We start from the raw sequence: 16,316 nt of genomic DNA on the forward strand, positions 1-16,316 counted from the left end.
TCAGGGAGGAAAATAAACTATATGAGGTTAGATTTAGTTTTTTTTTTCCTTTTTTTCTTTCTTTTATCCTTCTTTCTCTTCTATGTAATATTAGGAAAAGGGGGAAGAAGGGATGAAAAAAGGGAGAAATAGAAATAATTTGATAAAAGGGTAAGTTACCGAATTGGCTTTTAGACTAAAGAATGTTAACAGGCCAAATATTTTACATCAAGTACAGATTTTATATATTGATACAAATTTAGGTTATTTTTGCTAAAACATACTGTATACATGTTTCAACTCTTGTATAAGGTATTGTTCCTATGCAATTCATTTAAAAATGCAATATGAAGTTCCAGTCCTTTTGAAAGCTACTATTATAAACTGTTTAGCATAATTACAAAATCTTAATTACTAGTTAGTCAATCAAACTTATGGCCATGTTAGATATTAGTATAGTTAGTCACAGAAATTTGTTTGATAGGTTGGACAGATAGTATACAGCTAGAAACAACCACAGATGAACTATAGATCATAAAATTGGGAGATGGTCTTCAAAAACCTTAGGGGTCTACAGAATATGGCATTTAAAGATGCTTTATTAACAGGAGGCTTTTCATGACAGTGAGACAGGTCTGCTCAGAGCAGCATACCCATACTACTTCAAAGGAGATGATGGGCATTGAAGAACCTCTATATAGTTTGCTTCCAATGTGGCACAGCTAGCCGTCAACAAAAACAAAACAAACAACCCCCCAAACAAACAAACAAACAAAAACAGCAACAAAACTGCCCTTGCTTCTTCAGCTGCTGACAGAATGCTGCCAAGCCGTGAGCAAGCAGGACACAGAGGAAGTTAACTGCCTTGCTTCACAGAGACAAAGTAGGCTGGCCCTGCATCATCCAGCTTCACGGACAAGTCTGCAGCTATCCTAGGCCAGTAGGCGGAAGATGATGCAGAGCTGCGTTGGGTGACTGTCAGGAAGGCCCAGCAGTCTCTGTCAGTTCTACAGTCTTGGATGCTGCTTGCTCGGCACTTCCTGTTTCCTAAGGTAATACTTACCCTTCCCAGGTCTCTAATGTGGCTGAAGACTAGATAGTTACAGTCTCACGATGAAGTTTAAGTTGTTTATGGTTTAAGAAAATGATTTAAGGTCTAAGAAGATGTTTTTAGATTGGTGAAGTGAGGATAGAAAGTGATTTAGGTATAGAACTTTGAACTCAACAAGATAGGATAAATAATAAAGTGCTGTCTCCAAGGTTACCAAATACAAATGGACATTATGAATGTAATTCTGACCTGATAGTTCTTATAATTGTGCTTATTGTATACAATTTATCATTGTTAGAGAAAGAGCCTTTTTTCAGACTAAAATTGGGAGATGTAGGGATATTTATTCTCTTGTGCACTGGGTAAAAGCATCACCTGTCAATAAAGATCTGAATGGCCAATAGCAGAGCAGGGGATAATAGGGGGGACTTTTGGGAGAGATAGGGAAACTCTGGAAAAGAGTCAGGCTTGGGAAGATTCACCACTGAGTCATGGAAGAAGTCAGATGTATAAAACTGAGGAGAGGTAGCCAGCCATGTGTCACTTAAATATAAGAGCCACTTAAATATAAGAGCTAATTTGAGAGCAAGCCATTAGCATTGTAAATACATTTAAGCCTCTGTGTCATTATATGTGAACTGGGTGAACATAGAAAATCCCACCATAGTTACAAACAACACCTAACTTCTGACCCCCACACTTATCTACACATACATATGCATCCACACATGTAAGAACACAGATAACCCATGCATGCACACATGCATGTTGTCTTAGTCAGGGTTTCTATTCCTGCACAAACATCATGACCAAGAAGCAAGCTGGGGATGAAAGGGTTTATTGATCTCATACTTCCACGTTGCTGTTCATCACAAAGGAAGCCAGGACTGGAACTCAAGCAGGTCAGGAAGCAGGAGCTGATGCAGAAGCCATGGAGGGATGTTACTTACTGGCTTGCTTGCCCTGGCTTGCTCAGCCTGCTCTCTTATAGAACCCAAGAATACCAGTCCAAGGATGGCACCACCCACAAGGGGCCCTCTCCCTTGATCACTAATTGAGAAAATGCCCCACAGCTGCATCTCATGGAGGCACTTCCCCAACTGAAACTCCTTTCTCTGTGATAACTCCAACCTGTGTCAAGTTGACACACAAAACCAGCCAGTACACATGTCATACCAGATTATACAATATAATGCATTTAGCATATAAACCCATCAATTTTACATGTATTTGTATTTATTTATAAATATTCTGTTATGCATAAAGATACTTAGGCCAAACATTAACTTTTAACTTCGTCTTTCTCTTAGAGATGAGTCTACACACAAAGCATCATTTGTATTTTAAGGTATTCATCTCACTTAGAAATATAGATGCATGTGTCTGACGAGACACCAGGTATCTTCTTTCAGAGTCCTTGTGTGGGAACAGAACCGTTAAGAGTATGCATCCTGGGGCGATGACCAAAATGGCCACATGGCTGTGCCTCACTTCAAGGGAGGTTGGGAAATTTGCTTCAATAGTTTTGGTCATTTCTCAAGACTAGCAAGATAGCCAGGCTACTTTTTAAAACACAGGCTAGTTTTTAAAACACTACTCTGTTATCAGAGAAGAAAGCGATTATTACGACTTTTTAAAAGGTTGTGATAGTAAGTATATCCTTACAGAGCTGGCAAGATGGCTCAGTGGATAAAGTGGACCTGAACTAGATCCCTGAGACCCACACTACAGGTATAATGAATTGATTCACACAAATTGACCTCTAATTTTTAAACATACAACATTGCACATACACCTCAAACACACACACACACACACACACACACACACAGAGCAAGCACATACACCAGTAACAATTTTTTTTTAATCCTAGGGAAAGATTCTGATTAGTTTATCTATCCTGATGGCCACCCTAGCCTAACCAAGCCAGCCATGTCATAGGAGCCCAGCTGCTTCAGTGGTGAGAGCTGGAGCTGGCGCGGTGGGTTGTCCTAGGCAAGATCACCAACGTTTTGATTTAGTGAGTGTTACAATTGCATCTGCTTTATTCCTTACCACACCCTCCTAGGGATAGTTCGGAGGCTCAGGGAGAGCTCTATCACCTCCACACTATCCAGCTGCTCATTCTTGTCCTGGTCTGAGGCTCCGCCCTTCAGAATCTCCACATTTTTAGCTATGCTGGAGAAGTTAGCTAGCCATACTAGAGAAGTAAGCTGGCTCTTTTTCCTTCACTTTTCCTTCCCTTCCTAGATTCTCTCCTCCCTCCTTCCTCTGTTCTCCCATCTCTCTGTGCATCTGTGTATATGCCTGGGTAGATAACTGACTACATGCCTCTCCTATGACCTTTAAACCCTAGGATTGGGTCAAATTGCCAGTCTTCCAATGAAAGACTTCAAACATCATTTCTCTTTGAAGAAATTGGTCCTGGTGACTCAACAGCATAGTGGCTTTCAGACCATTTATCTATATGGATTCTTTTTAAAACTCAACATTTTGGGGAGAGTTGTTTATTTATTTATTGATGTTGTTGATGTTGGCTCTATTTTTCAAGACAGGGTTTCTCTGTCTAGCCCCAGCTGTTCTGGAACTCACTCTGTAGACCAGGCTGGCCTCAGACTCAGAGATCTGCCTGCCTCTGCCGCCTGAGTGGTGGAATTAAAGGTGTGCACTACCTAGAGAGACTACTTTTTGAGCAGCTTTTGGTTTGTAGAAAAATTGAACACAAAACACAATGTCTCCAAATGTAACCCCTGCCCTCACCATATTGTGGGAAATATTAAAAAATGAACCCGCCAACACTCTGTAGGGCCAGACCACACTCTCCTGTCGCTCTCTAGCTGGCTCCCCCAGCATCTGGCTCGCTTGTCCCAGGAGCCGCTAGCACTTCCTGCCATAATCCCATGTAGTTGATGATCCCACATTCCAGTAACTAAATGGAATCTTGAACCTTGAGGTTGCATACCACAATACCCAGTAACCCGGCAGAATAAAGACTTTTAAAGCTTAATTAACCAATCAGATTTATATATCAATAAGATCACAATTTACAAGATGCCAATACAGTAATTTCAGAGCCAATTGATAATGATAAAAGCTTAATCCCAACCCTGTGAAATCACAGCTACTTGTGACTGTTAAAACCACATGGGATCAGGATCTTCTTTCTGTCCATCTGCCTCCATCTTGGCTTCTTCCCTACTCTTGAGATGCTCTCTGTCTCTGCAACTCTTAGCTCTGCCTCCCTTTTTTCTGTCCAATCACAGGCCTCCTCTGTACTAATGTAATTAGACAGGGAAAATTCTGCGACATCAATACACACACACATACACATACACACACTCCCCACCTACATTAACAGGCTACTGTCACCCAAAATCCAGAACTTACATCAGGGCGCTGTCTTTGAAAGCATTCCATGCTTTCAGATAGATATATAATGACATGTGCCTAGCATCATACTGCCTGCTCCTGGCCCTGAACACCCACAGACGCCTGTGCAGCCTTCTGTCCCCCACTCCTGCCCGCCACTGACTTTAAAAAACAAAACAAAACAAAAAAACACCTCATCTTCATGATTTCGCCTTTTCCAGAATGTCACATAGTTGACAGGCAGACTGTAGTATACCCAAACTGGCACCCCCCCCACACACACACACACACACACTTCAGCACACAGAAGGCTACTCTGCATCTTATCTTGGCTGGGTAACTCTTTATTCCTTTTTTTTTTTTTAATGAACAAACTGAAATGATAGTCTTTATTTTTCTCATATAAAGTTAACAGAAATATCCTAGCTTAAAGATAATCAAATGGTTAGATAATCAGTGCGTGCAGAGCTCACTTGAGTGGGCTAGATCAAACGGAGCTCACCTGTGGTTATGTTATCATGAACCCTTTATTGTGCCAAGATTTATGCAGCAATAGCTAGCTTTTCCCAGAAATTCTGAGAAACTGTTTCTGAGAAATGATGCCAGCCCCCCGAGATTGTTCCCCCTTTACTCCTCCCTACACCTTGCTTGCTTCCCTTTATATTGCCTTGTATAAAAATAAAATTTGACAGCTTGATCAGAATACTGTCTTGCTGTCCATCTCTCACGTATCTTGTCTCTCACCTACTCTTAGGTGGTCCGGGGACCCTATTGACTGTCCTACGGGTCGGGACAATTTCTCAATGGAGCTCCCTCAATACAGTCAGTGTGAGAATCACATTTAAAGCCAGATTGTCTTCTTCTACTGGGGAATCTTTTTATTCATATGGTGTCTGTTGAATGTCAGATGGGTCTCTTTAACAACTTTGTACCTGTGTGAGGGTTTTCTCCCTAGGGGACTCATAATAGTGTGTTTTTGTAACAGAATACCTGAGGTGGGATAATCAAAAGGGATAGAGTTGATCTAGGCTCCTGGTTCTGGGACTTGGGAAGCCCAACAGCATGGCTCTTGCCATTACAACACATGGTGGTAAGTAGAATGGCAAGGTAGGTAGGCAGGCAGACAGACAGACAGACAGACAGATAGATAGATAGAGATGATAGTGTGTACTGGCTGGTTTTGTGTGTCAACTCGATATAAGCCAGAGTCATCAAAGAGGAAGGAGCTTCAGTTGAGGAAATGCCTCCATGAGATCTTGCTATAAAGCATTTTCTCATTAGTGATCAAGGGGCTGTCATACCATTGCAGGCAGTGCCATGCCTGTGCTGGTGGTCCTAGGTTCCATAAGAAAGCAGGCTGAGCAAGCCATGGGGAGAAAGCCAGTAAGCAACACTCCGCCATGGCCTATGATGAGCTCCTGCCTCCAGGATCCTGTCCTGTTTGAGTTCCTGTCCTGATTTCCTTTAGTGATGAACAACAATATGGAAGTATAAGCCAAATAAACATTTTCCTCTCCAACTTGCTTTTTGGTCATGCTGTTTTGTCACAGCATTAGAAATCCTAAGACAGGTAGATAGACAGACATTCAAACCAAGGTGTGGAAACATTGGCGGTGCTTTCTGAGCCCTTATTCCCCTTCCACTGCCCCTGTAGATGATGTCTTGAAGGTTTAACATGTAGCTACAAGATGGTGGCAGCCTGACAGCTAAATCATCATTAGAAGAAATCCTCCACACATACAAGACTGATGTAAGAGATATAAACATCTGTCAGAGGAAGCCACAGCGATAGCTGGGTTTGTTTGTTCTGCAGCAAAACCCATCCTAATCTGAATGACACACCTTGCTAAAATGCTCTCCAGTACCTTTTCCTTGTATTTGGGGGGTGGGAGGGGAATCCATAAACTTTTCATTGGCTACAAAGTCTGTTCATGGTGGTTCCTGTCCACCTCTCAGACTTCTCCAGTCCTCTGTTTCCAAGGTCATGCCATTGCAGAACGTTTGCCCTGGAAGGGGTGCTTGACCTAAGCAATCTCATTGGCCCAGCTCACCTCAGCATCTGAATGATCAAATCTTCCTGCCTGGACTATTCTGCTGCCACATTCCCTATCAACATCCATCTCAACGTCAACATCACAATCCCCAGAGCTGCCTCTCCCATCACCTAAGCAGAAAGCCCCTTCTATTTTCATCCCGATACTTATGGCTGCTTGTCACTGCCTGGTGTTTTCTATTTAATGGCTTGTTTGCAGCCTTCCTTATCTTGTTGGTCCTGTTTGCCTAACAAAGAGCCTGGTGCACAGCAGGACTCTGTTGAGTGACTGGATGATAACCAAGGTGTTAACCATGTCTAGTGAGCAATGGGAAAGTGTCCCTGATGTATTGCTGTAGGATAAGCCTTACCCAAACAGTGGCCTACAGCAACAGTAATCATTTGTTCACATTTCTTGGTTTACAAATCTGGTGCATCACCAAGCTCTGCTAGACCATTCTCAGTTGGGGCCTCTCACAAGGTCATACTCAAATGATGATGAGGGCCCAGGACATTCTGAAGACCTCATCGCCCAGATGTCTGGCTCTGAGGCTAGTAGAGTCATTGCTGGGTTCAGTGTTTGGCTCAGTGTTTATGCTATGACCTAGCTGTGTGAATTCAGGCAGGTTACTTAATGTCTCTGAGCCCCAGACCTTTATTATAAAATGGGAGCTGATGTCACAGCATCAGTCATTTATTAGACATTGTTCTAATTTCTTTCCTATTGCTATGACAACATACACTGACCAATAGCAACACACACTGACCAGTAGCATCTTAGGAAAAGAGAGGATTTATTTTAGCTTATACTTTCAGGTCAAACTCCATCGTTGAGTCAGGGCAGGAACTCAAGGCAAGAACATGAAGGCAGGATGTCAAAGCAGAAATAGTAGATGAACTCTGCTTGGTGGCTTGGTCATAGGCTTGTATTTAACTAGCTTTCTCGTGCATCCCAAAACCACCTGTCTGGGAGTCTTGCTGCCCACAGAGGGATGGATCCTGCATTAATTATAGCAAAGACAATCCCTCACAGATATGCCTGCAGGTCAGTGTGATCTAGGCAATCCTTCAATCTGGCTTTCCCCCTCAGTGATTCTAACCTGTGTCAAGTTGACAACGTTAACTAGCACAGATATCATCTGTGTTTCAGGCACAAGAAAAGTATGCCAGACTTGGAAATGAACAAGGACAACAGCTTTACTATCAGAGGTGAGTGGTGGTTTTATTTCCTCAGATGGAGGAGTGGGATGAGAGCCTCATCCAGGCTTTATGAATACATGGCTTGGACTGAGCCTAGAGCATTTCTATCTCTAGGATAGGACTGGAAGCTTCTAGCATCCATACAATCTTCTGCAAGCCCAGACCTTGAAGCTTTCAGCTTCCAGTTTCTATATGCTAACTGAGGCTGGAACATTTCAGCCTCTGAGACTTACTCATCCTTTTTGACTCATTTTGAACTCTGGCTGGCTGGTTCAATTCAGCTGTTCTGGCTCAAACTCCTCTCTTAGCTAACTGATTCAAATTGGCTTCTCTTGGCTTCTGACTGAATTGTTCTGCTTGGGAAAACTGCCTCTGAATTTCATGAACTGAACTGCATTGACTGCACAAAATGAACAGAACTGGACTCAACTGCATTCATCTGAACTGCACCGAATTCAACTGAACTCAACTGAATTCATCTCAACCTCTCTCTCTCTGTACTGCTTTTATGTAGCCTCTCCTTTGTGTCTGTTCTTGTGAAAGTTGGGCATATCCTATCTCTGACTCAGTCTGTCAAATCCTTCTCTGATTTGTCACTTTGTCTGCCCCTCAATTAGATGTCATGGTTTAAGATTAAAGGTGTGTACTAAGGGTGAGTCTATATTCCAGCCAGATCATGCAGACCTAGACGGTCTTTGGATTGATTACTTGCCTGAGCAGCCATATTCTGTTGGAGGCTGGAGTCACCGTGACTTATTCTGAGAAGTTAATAAGTAGCCTCATCTAGGCCCAGAGTGAAGCCTTGAAGTTAGAGGTAAGCACAAACTGCATGAGAGTCTCAAGCTAGGCCTGTAAATACAGGCTCTGCTCAGTGTGACCTCACAGACAAAAATGACAGTCATATCAGAAATCAGATACCAAGAGAAAGACCCAACAGGCACAACCAACATGACATTCTATACCCTAAGTGTAGAGGAATCATGCATTTTAGCCTGTTTGATAAGATGAAAACAGTGGTAATATCATAAACCCAGAACAGAAAAGGAAGAACAGGGAACAGGCTGATGTTCACAGGCTGTCTCACACACACACACACACACACACACACACACACACACACACCAGACCCGAACAGCCAAGAGTGAACCTTGGTGTCTATGTGGTTGTTTTGAGGGCAGGAACAGATGAATCCCTCTTTTCTGGGCCACGAGTGACCAACATCACTGCCTCTTGTCTGTTACTGGTTTTCAAAAAGGACTGAGCAACAACATGATTAGCTTCATATCTCAGGGCTGACACGCATGGTGGGAAAAGTCTAGTTAGCAACGAACTTCACTCTTCACCAGCACTTAGACATGGCTCAATTCCAATGCAAGGCAATGTTTGTTTCATTCATTCATTCATTCATTCATTCATCCCTTCATCCATTTCTCCCTTTCCAAGCAACACCCCCAGATTCCTGGGAGCCATCTGTGAAGACCCAGGTTGCAACACCCTTCATCTCTTTGGGTATCAATTTCTCCCCTACTCACTGGGGATAAAATCTTCCCTCTTGCAGACCTGTAGTCTAGAACAGAACATTGCATATGAAGCTGACCAGAGTCCTAGAGGGCCTGGCTACCCATAGCCCCAGGCTTCAGAGAGCAGGGAAAAGGGCTCAGTTGTGAGATCAGTGTGCCGAGACAACAGGGCTCCTTCATGGCTGCACACCCTCTCCTGGACTTCAACACCCCCTCTAGCACATTCCACTCAGGCCCACTGCTTTGCAACCGCGCCTGCTTTTGTGAGTTTCAAGACCCAAAATGCCACTGAATTCATCTTGACTCAGCTGCTGTCCCAGTGTGACAGTGTCCAGTGAATCCACCCACTGCTCTCTGCTAACACAGATTCTCTGTCTTCTTCCAACTCTCAAATCCGTAGGACCCTCTCCTCTTCCTTCAAAAGCCACCATCCAGCCCAGTGGCCATGGATGGCCGGGATAATTGCAACAGCCATGCAGTTGTGTGTGCCCACATTCACTCAGACTCAGAAGGAAGTAGATCCTGTTCTCTCTGGCCCCAGAGAACAGATCCTGCTCTCTCTGACGTCATCTGACTCACAGACATACCATGACCAACAAGCTGATGTAGAGTGCTGATCAGATCTCACAGCCAAAGGCAGGACCGGACCCTAGAGCTCCAGCAATGGATATTTACAAAGATGGAGTCCCACCAGGTCTGATGCTCACACACACACACACACACACACACAAACACACCTGACACAGAAGCACAGATGTCATTTCTAGAGTCACGGAGACCGATGGAGCAGTCATACATCCATAGACACTGGGATCTGAACTGCGTCTCCATGTTAACTATCTCAGAATGCAACAGTATATGGACTCAGAGCTCATACAGAGATCATTGATGTTAAGTGAGGTCACAAAGGTGGATCCAAGTGGTGGGACTGGTGTCCTTACAAAGTACAAGGACACAGATACACAGTGTCAACCAAGTGAAGTTACAGGGAAAAGAGGCCTCAGGATAAATGGAAGTGACTGATAACTCAACCTTACCTTTGTGACCTTTGGAAGTATGAGGCCATAAAATGTCTGTTATTTAAGTCACTGTTCTTGCCTATTGAACTTTGTTAGGACAACCTGAGCAGGCCAGCACAGACAAGGAGACCAGAAGTCCCCTGTAGCACCCACCCCCAAAGCAACGCCACACCCATTTCCGCATCACAATCTCACACAGAGCCAGAGGCAGATTATCAACCCCACATCAAGGAGCAGCCAGGGCCTGCTAGTGAGCTGTGCTCCCTGGAGCACCTTCCTCAGCACCAGCGTGGAGTCTGACCCATCCTTCACCATCCCTGAGATATGAGAAGCTTCTTACACGCCACAGCAAAACTGGAAAATGCTGTGACAGTTGTGTGACACGTGTTGAGCCCCAACTGTTTACACAAAGGTCCCTGACCTCCCAACATTCTAAAGCAGGTAATTCTAGAAAACTCCCTGTTCCAGAGGGAGCAAAATGAGGCACATACACGTTGCCTTAGCTTTCGGTTACTGCAACAAAATACCCAAGGCGATCAGCTGGAAGGGACGGGGTTTATTTTGGCTGAGGTTTTGTCCTTGGCTAGTTGGTGCCACTGCTTTTGGATCATGGTGGGTAACCCATTGTGGAAGGAAGCTGCTCATTTCATGGGAGCCAGAGAGTTGGGAGGAGTAGGGGGGGAGGGAGGGGAGAGGTGGGACAGGGAGGAGTGGGTGAGGGAGGGTAGGCTGGGGGTGCATGAGGTTCTAACATTCCCTTCAAGGGCCTGGTAAACCAGCTTCTCTTAGTAGCTCTCACCTCTTCAAGGCCCCACTCCCTCCTCCAGAGTCCCACGGATGGTTTTCGAGCCATCGGCACCTGGGCCTTTATCCTAACCGCAGCAGATATCCAATCACTGACATGAGGACACGTAGTCAGCAAAAGCAGGACTGGTGGCTCAGGAGGCTCCGGTCGGATCTGCCGTGAGAGCTGGAGACAAGGTTGTGGGGATAAATGGTCTCAAACCCCTGGTGACAAAGCAACTGAGTCAAGATGCCTTCCGGACAGGTCCTTTGGGCCTGAGGTCCCAGCTGACCCAGGTCCCAGAGCTAAATGAGCTTTGTTCAGGAAGCTGCAAAAAAAATTAAATTAAATTAAATTAAAATATTAACCAAACAAAACAAAACACCAAAGCACCTGCCTGTCTCTAACGTCCTTTCTCTTGACTTAGCCTGATGGTTTTATTTGCTGTGTAATATCACTGTAAGTAAAGAGTGTAATATAATTTAAAATTATCGTGTGGATTTTACTTTGCAGTTTGCAAAGTCACCTTTAAATGCAAACAGGAGAGCGTTTAACTTCTGTGTGGAATTGCCTAGATGATTTCGTAGCTCGTGCAGACAGATGCATTTCGCTCTTTCTAGACACCGAATTGCTGCCTCCAACCAGCTTAACTGATTGCATCCCCTGTCTTAGTGCACACGTCTCCTAATGCTATGTTAGCCCAGAGACAGGAAGGACCGACTCAGAGGAAGAAGGAACTGCGGCTGCTATGATTTCCTCTCCCCTCCCACCTCCTCCTCTTTTTTCTAAGACTCGGGCTTGCTAGTAAGGCCTCAGGCATGCCAGGCATGCAGCCTACCCTACAGTCCCAGCCTTCTGTTTTGTATATGTGTCTGTGTGTGCCCCTGTCACAGCCGGTCTGTAGAGGAAGCTCTACAACTCTTATGTGTTGATTCTTTCCTCCCACCAGAGACCCCGGGGGCTAGCCCAGGCATCAGGCTTGGCAGCAGGCACCACCTTACCCACCGAGCCATCTCACTGGCCCTTAGCTTTCTTCTTTTCATTCTTTGAGACAGGCTCTCTTATCATCCAGGCTGTCCTTGCAATCCCTATTTACCTTGAGCTTCTGATCCTCCTGCCTCTACCCCTCAAAGTGCTAGCAGTGCAGGCCTGCTCCACCACAGTTGGTTGACATGGTACAAGGGACTTAACCTAGGGCTTATGGTAACTAGGCAAGCATTCTACCAAGAGAGACACATGCCTAGCACACTTCTTTTTGAGACAGGGTCTCACTAAGTTGCTCATGCAAGCCTTGGACTTGTGAGTGTCCCTCCTCAGCCTCTGTACTGGCTGGTTTTGTGTTATCTTGACACAAGCTAGACTCATCATAGAGGAAGGAGCCCCAGTTGAGGAAATACCTCCATAAGATCCAGCTATTAGGCATTTTCTCAATTAGTGATCAAGAAGGGAGGGCCCAGCCCATTGTGAGTGGGGCCATCCCTGGCATGGTGGTCCCGGGTTCTAGAAAGCAGACTGAGCAAGGCATGAGGAGCAAGCAAGCCAGTGAGCAGCATCCCTCCATGGCCTCTGCATCAGCTCCTCCCTCTCAGACCCTGCCTTGAGTGTTTCTGTCCTGACTTCCTTCAGTGATGAGCAGCAGTGTGGAGGCGTGAGCCAAATAAACCCTTCCCTCCACAACTCGCTTCTTAGCCATGCTGTTTTGTCACAGCAAGAGGCTCTAAGACAGCTTCCAAGTAGTTGACACTGCTGCCATCCGGCCTGACCGACTTTACTTTTGTCAATATTTTCAATACACCGGGGATATAATATGAGGAAGAAGGACCATGATAGGGACATGTAGCCATTCATGTAGCTTAGAATCACACCGTCTTTCCAAAAAGTAAGCTCATTCTGATCCAAGAGGCAAATGTGGTCTCTTAGAGTTGTGGTGCCCTATGGGCTGGAGGGCGTGGCTTTCGGTCTCCCTGGACTCACCAGGCTTGCACTGTTCTGCGTGCATGACGAGGCAGAGGCAGTGGGTGCACACTGGTTTGCTAGCATCTCTGTTTGCTTCCATGTGCCTTTGACTCATTACATTTGGATAAAATCACGAAGCATTTCAAAATGTCAACGCAAAGCCCTAAGCTGAGACAGACCTTCCTGGGCTTGCACCAAGTCTGGCCCTGCTCGCTCTGACCGCCCTGTTTATCCCTCGTTGGATTACTTCAGGCACTCCTGAGGGGCTCCCAGCAATGTCTCAAGAAGCCTTTGTGCCTTTCCCTTGCTAGGGCTACTTCAGCCAGCCTGCTTCTTCTGTCCTACACCAGAGATGGAGAAAATATACCAAAATCTGTTGCAGGAAATATTTTAAAAAGACCGCACACTAGTGCCTGCAAGGCAATGGCAATCCACAGACCTCACACCGGGCCAAAGGGCTCCTGCTAGCCCGTCAATGGGCCTGCGAACTCTCCGAGGGTTAGGCCCATGCTCCTGTGATCTGTTGACCTGTCCACTTTCCAGTCCCCGCTCGGCCAACTTTCCATGAGTTCATCTCGGGATTTAGGTGTAACAAGGACACACTTGTTGCCCATTTGGAGGGGAGCTGGGTGCTTCTATGCCAGAGAATTACCTCAATGACTCAGTCCCTTCAGGCGCCACCCCAGCCCGAGTCTCTCTGAACCCACTCGTCCTGCAGGGTTATTCTAGATGGACGTCCTGCAGGGTTATTCTAGATGGACGTCCTGCAGGGTTATTCTAAATGGATGTCCCTGGACGTTGCTCGCCAGCCTTGTCTCCATCTCCGTGTCAGGAGCCTCCTGAAAGCAGCGTTGTGTCTCTGTTTTAACCTTCCCACCACATCCTACAGAGTCCACACATATCTGACAGCTCACACCTGCCCCAGGGCCTTCCTCCTACACCTGACCCTGTGGCTGCCTTTTCTCTCACTAGACTTTGTCCACCCCCTCACCTCTGCCCCACAAGTTTCGGAGGCATTGATTCTTCACAGCGGTGTCTCTGGAATCCCCAGGGCATCTGGAAACATTTAGAGTCCTTAACCTGGGTAACAGGGTAGAATACAATCATCCCCTAGAAACTGAAACCAGGCTGAGCATCTGTTTTTAGGGAGTAGGGTGGGATATCCCTCTGCTACAGGGACAAGATAATGGATTAAGACAGAATGTGGGCCTACCTTTATTGGACAGTCATAGTGGGAACGTTTCCTAGGCACTCAGTGTGGGCGTGGCTGGGGGCGTGGCTGAGCTCAGTGCAGGGAATGGCTGTGTTCTGAGAAGGTGAATGGGCTGTTTCTTAAACAGCCTTGTAAATAGGAGCTGAGGCTGTGTGGTGGTGTGAATAAGCTTGGCCAGGGAGGGGCACTGTTAGGAGGTGTGGCCTTGTTGAAGTAGGTGTGTCACTGTGTGTGTGAGCTTTAATACAGGGTCCTAGCTGCCTGGAAGCCAGTATTCTAGCAGCCTCCAGATGAAGATGTAGAACTCTCAGCTACTCCTGTACCACATCTGCCTGGAGGCTGCCATCCTCCTGCATTGATGATATTGGACTGAACCTGTGAACATGTAAGCCAGCCCCAATTAAATGTTGTCCTTATAAGAGTTGCCTTGGTCATGGTGTCTGTTCACAGCAGTAAAACCCTAAGACAGGCTACCGTGGAACAGGGGCTGTCCCTGAATCTGTCGCCTGCCTGTGGATCCTGTTCCCCTAACTGGGCCGCCTTGTCTGGCTTCAGTAAGAGAGGATGCCCCTAGTCCTGCAGTGACTTTATGTGCCATGATTAGGGTGGGTATAATACCTAGAAGGGGGCTTCCCTTTCTCAAAGGAGAAGGGAAGGGAGGAATGGGGGAGGATCTTCAGATGGGGTATTGGGAGGAGGGGCTGACATTGGGATGGAAAGTGAATAAAGTTTTTAAAAGGGCATCACACACACTATAGTTTCTCAACAAACAAAAACAAAGCAGCAACGCTCCTGTCAGACTTGGCAAAAGGAGCCGTAAAGGGCCTAAAAGAAGGATCATCACACAGGAGTCACAGGTGGCAGCAATGACCACAGGACAACTTTCCAAACCACTACTGACTACACAACCATAGGAGGACAGCCCAGAGCGCAGGGACAGGTAGCTGAGTCTGTATGGACACCCCCCAGCGCTGACACAGTCAAACAACAAGCCATCTCCATGGCCCACAGGTTTCCCCAGCAGCTGCTGCACTCCAGAGTTCACCAGCTCCCAGCATCAGTGTCTAAACAACTCATGGAATTGTTCTCTTTCCCAACAAACCCCCAACCTCTCTGATGTATGTGTTTGCTCGCCTGCTTATTCTATGACGGAGTCTCATGTAGCCCAGGCTGGCCTCAGACATACTGTGGACCAGGCTGGCCTTGAACTCTTGATCACCTCCACCTCTGTCTCCCAAGAGCTGAGATTACAGACTGCGCCACTATGTCCTGTCCCACTCCCAGCCTGTCCCTTTGCTCTTTAGACATACCACCAGCCACCCTGTATGTCTGTTCCAAGTATGTTCAATCTATGACTTCATGCCAAAAGCAGCCTTATTTCATTTGAATTGTCCTTTTCAGTGTTTTTTTAACATAAAAATATTGTTTCTGACTGTCTTGTCCCTACCTGTCTTAGTGTTGTTCCTTTTCTGTGAAAGGACACCATGACCAAATCAACTCTTTTTTAAAAAAAGATGTTATTTATTGTTATATGTAAGTACACTCTAGCTGTCTTCAGACACACCAGAGGAGGGTGTCTCATTACGGATGAGCCGCCATGTGGTGGCTGGGATTTGAACTCAGGAGCAGTCAGTGCTCTTAACCACTGAGCCATCTCTCCAGCCCTACCAAGCCAACTCTTCTAAGGACAACATTTAGTTGGCGCTGGCTTACAGGTTCTGAGGTTCAGTCCATTATCATCATGGCAGGAACCTGGCAGCATCCAGGAAGGTGTGGCACAGAAGGAGCTGAGAGTTCTACCTCTTATTCTGAAGGCAAACAGAAGAAGACAGTTTCTCAGGCAGCTAGGAGGAGGCTCTCTTCCTCAATGGGTGGAGCCTAAACCTAGGAGAGCTCCAAAGCCCACTGTCATGTGACACACTTCCTCCAACAAGGCCACACCTCCTGACAACACCACTCCCTATAGGCCAAGTATATTCAAACCACCATGCTACCTATAAAGTGTGTGGTTGTGTGTGCAAACGTGCTCATCTTTGCATGTGTGTGCACCTGTACCTTTGGGTTCACCTGTATACGGGTGTTGTGTGTGGAGGCCAGAGGCTGATCTCTTTCTCTTTCCACCTTATTTTTGTGAGGCAAGGCCTCTTCCTGAAGCTGGTGTTCATTGGTTGGCTAGTGCAGCTGGCCAGTGAG

The sequence above is a fragment of the Apodemus sylvaticus genome, chromosome 5 (assembly GCF_947179515.1).
Source record: "Apodemus sylvaticus chromosome 5, mApoSyl1.1, whole genome shotgun sequence".
Classification (NCBI taxonomy): Eukaryota; Metazoa; Chordata; class Mammalia; order Rodentia; family Muridae; genus Apodemus; species Apodemus sylvaticus.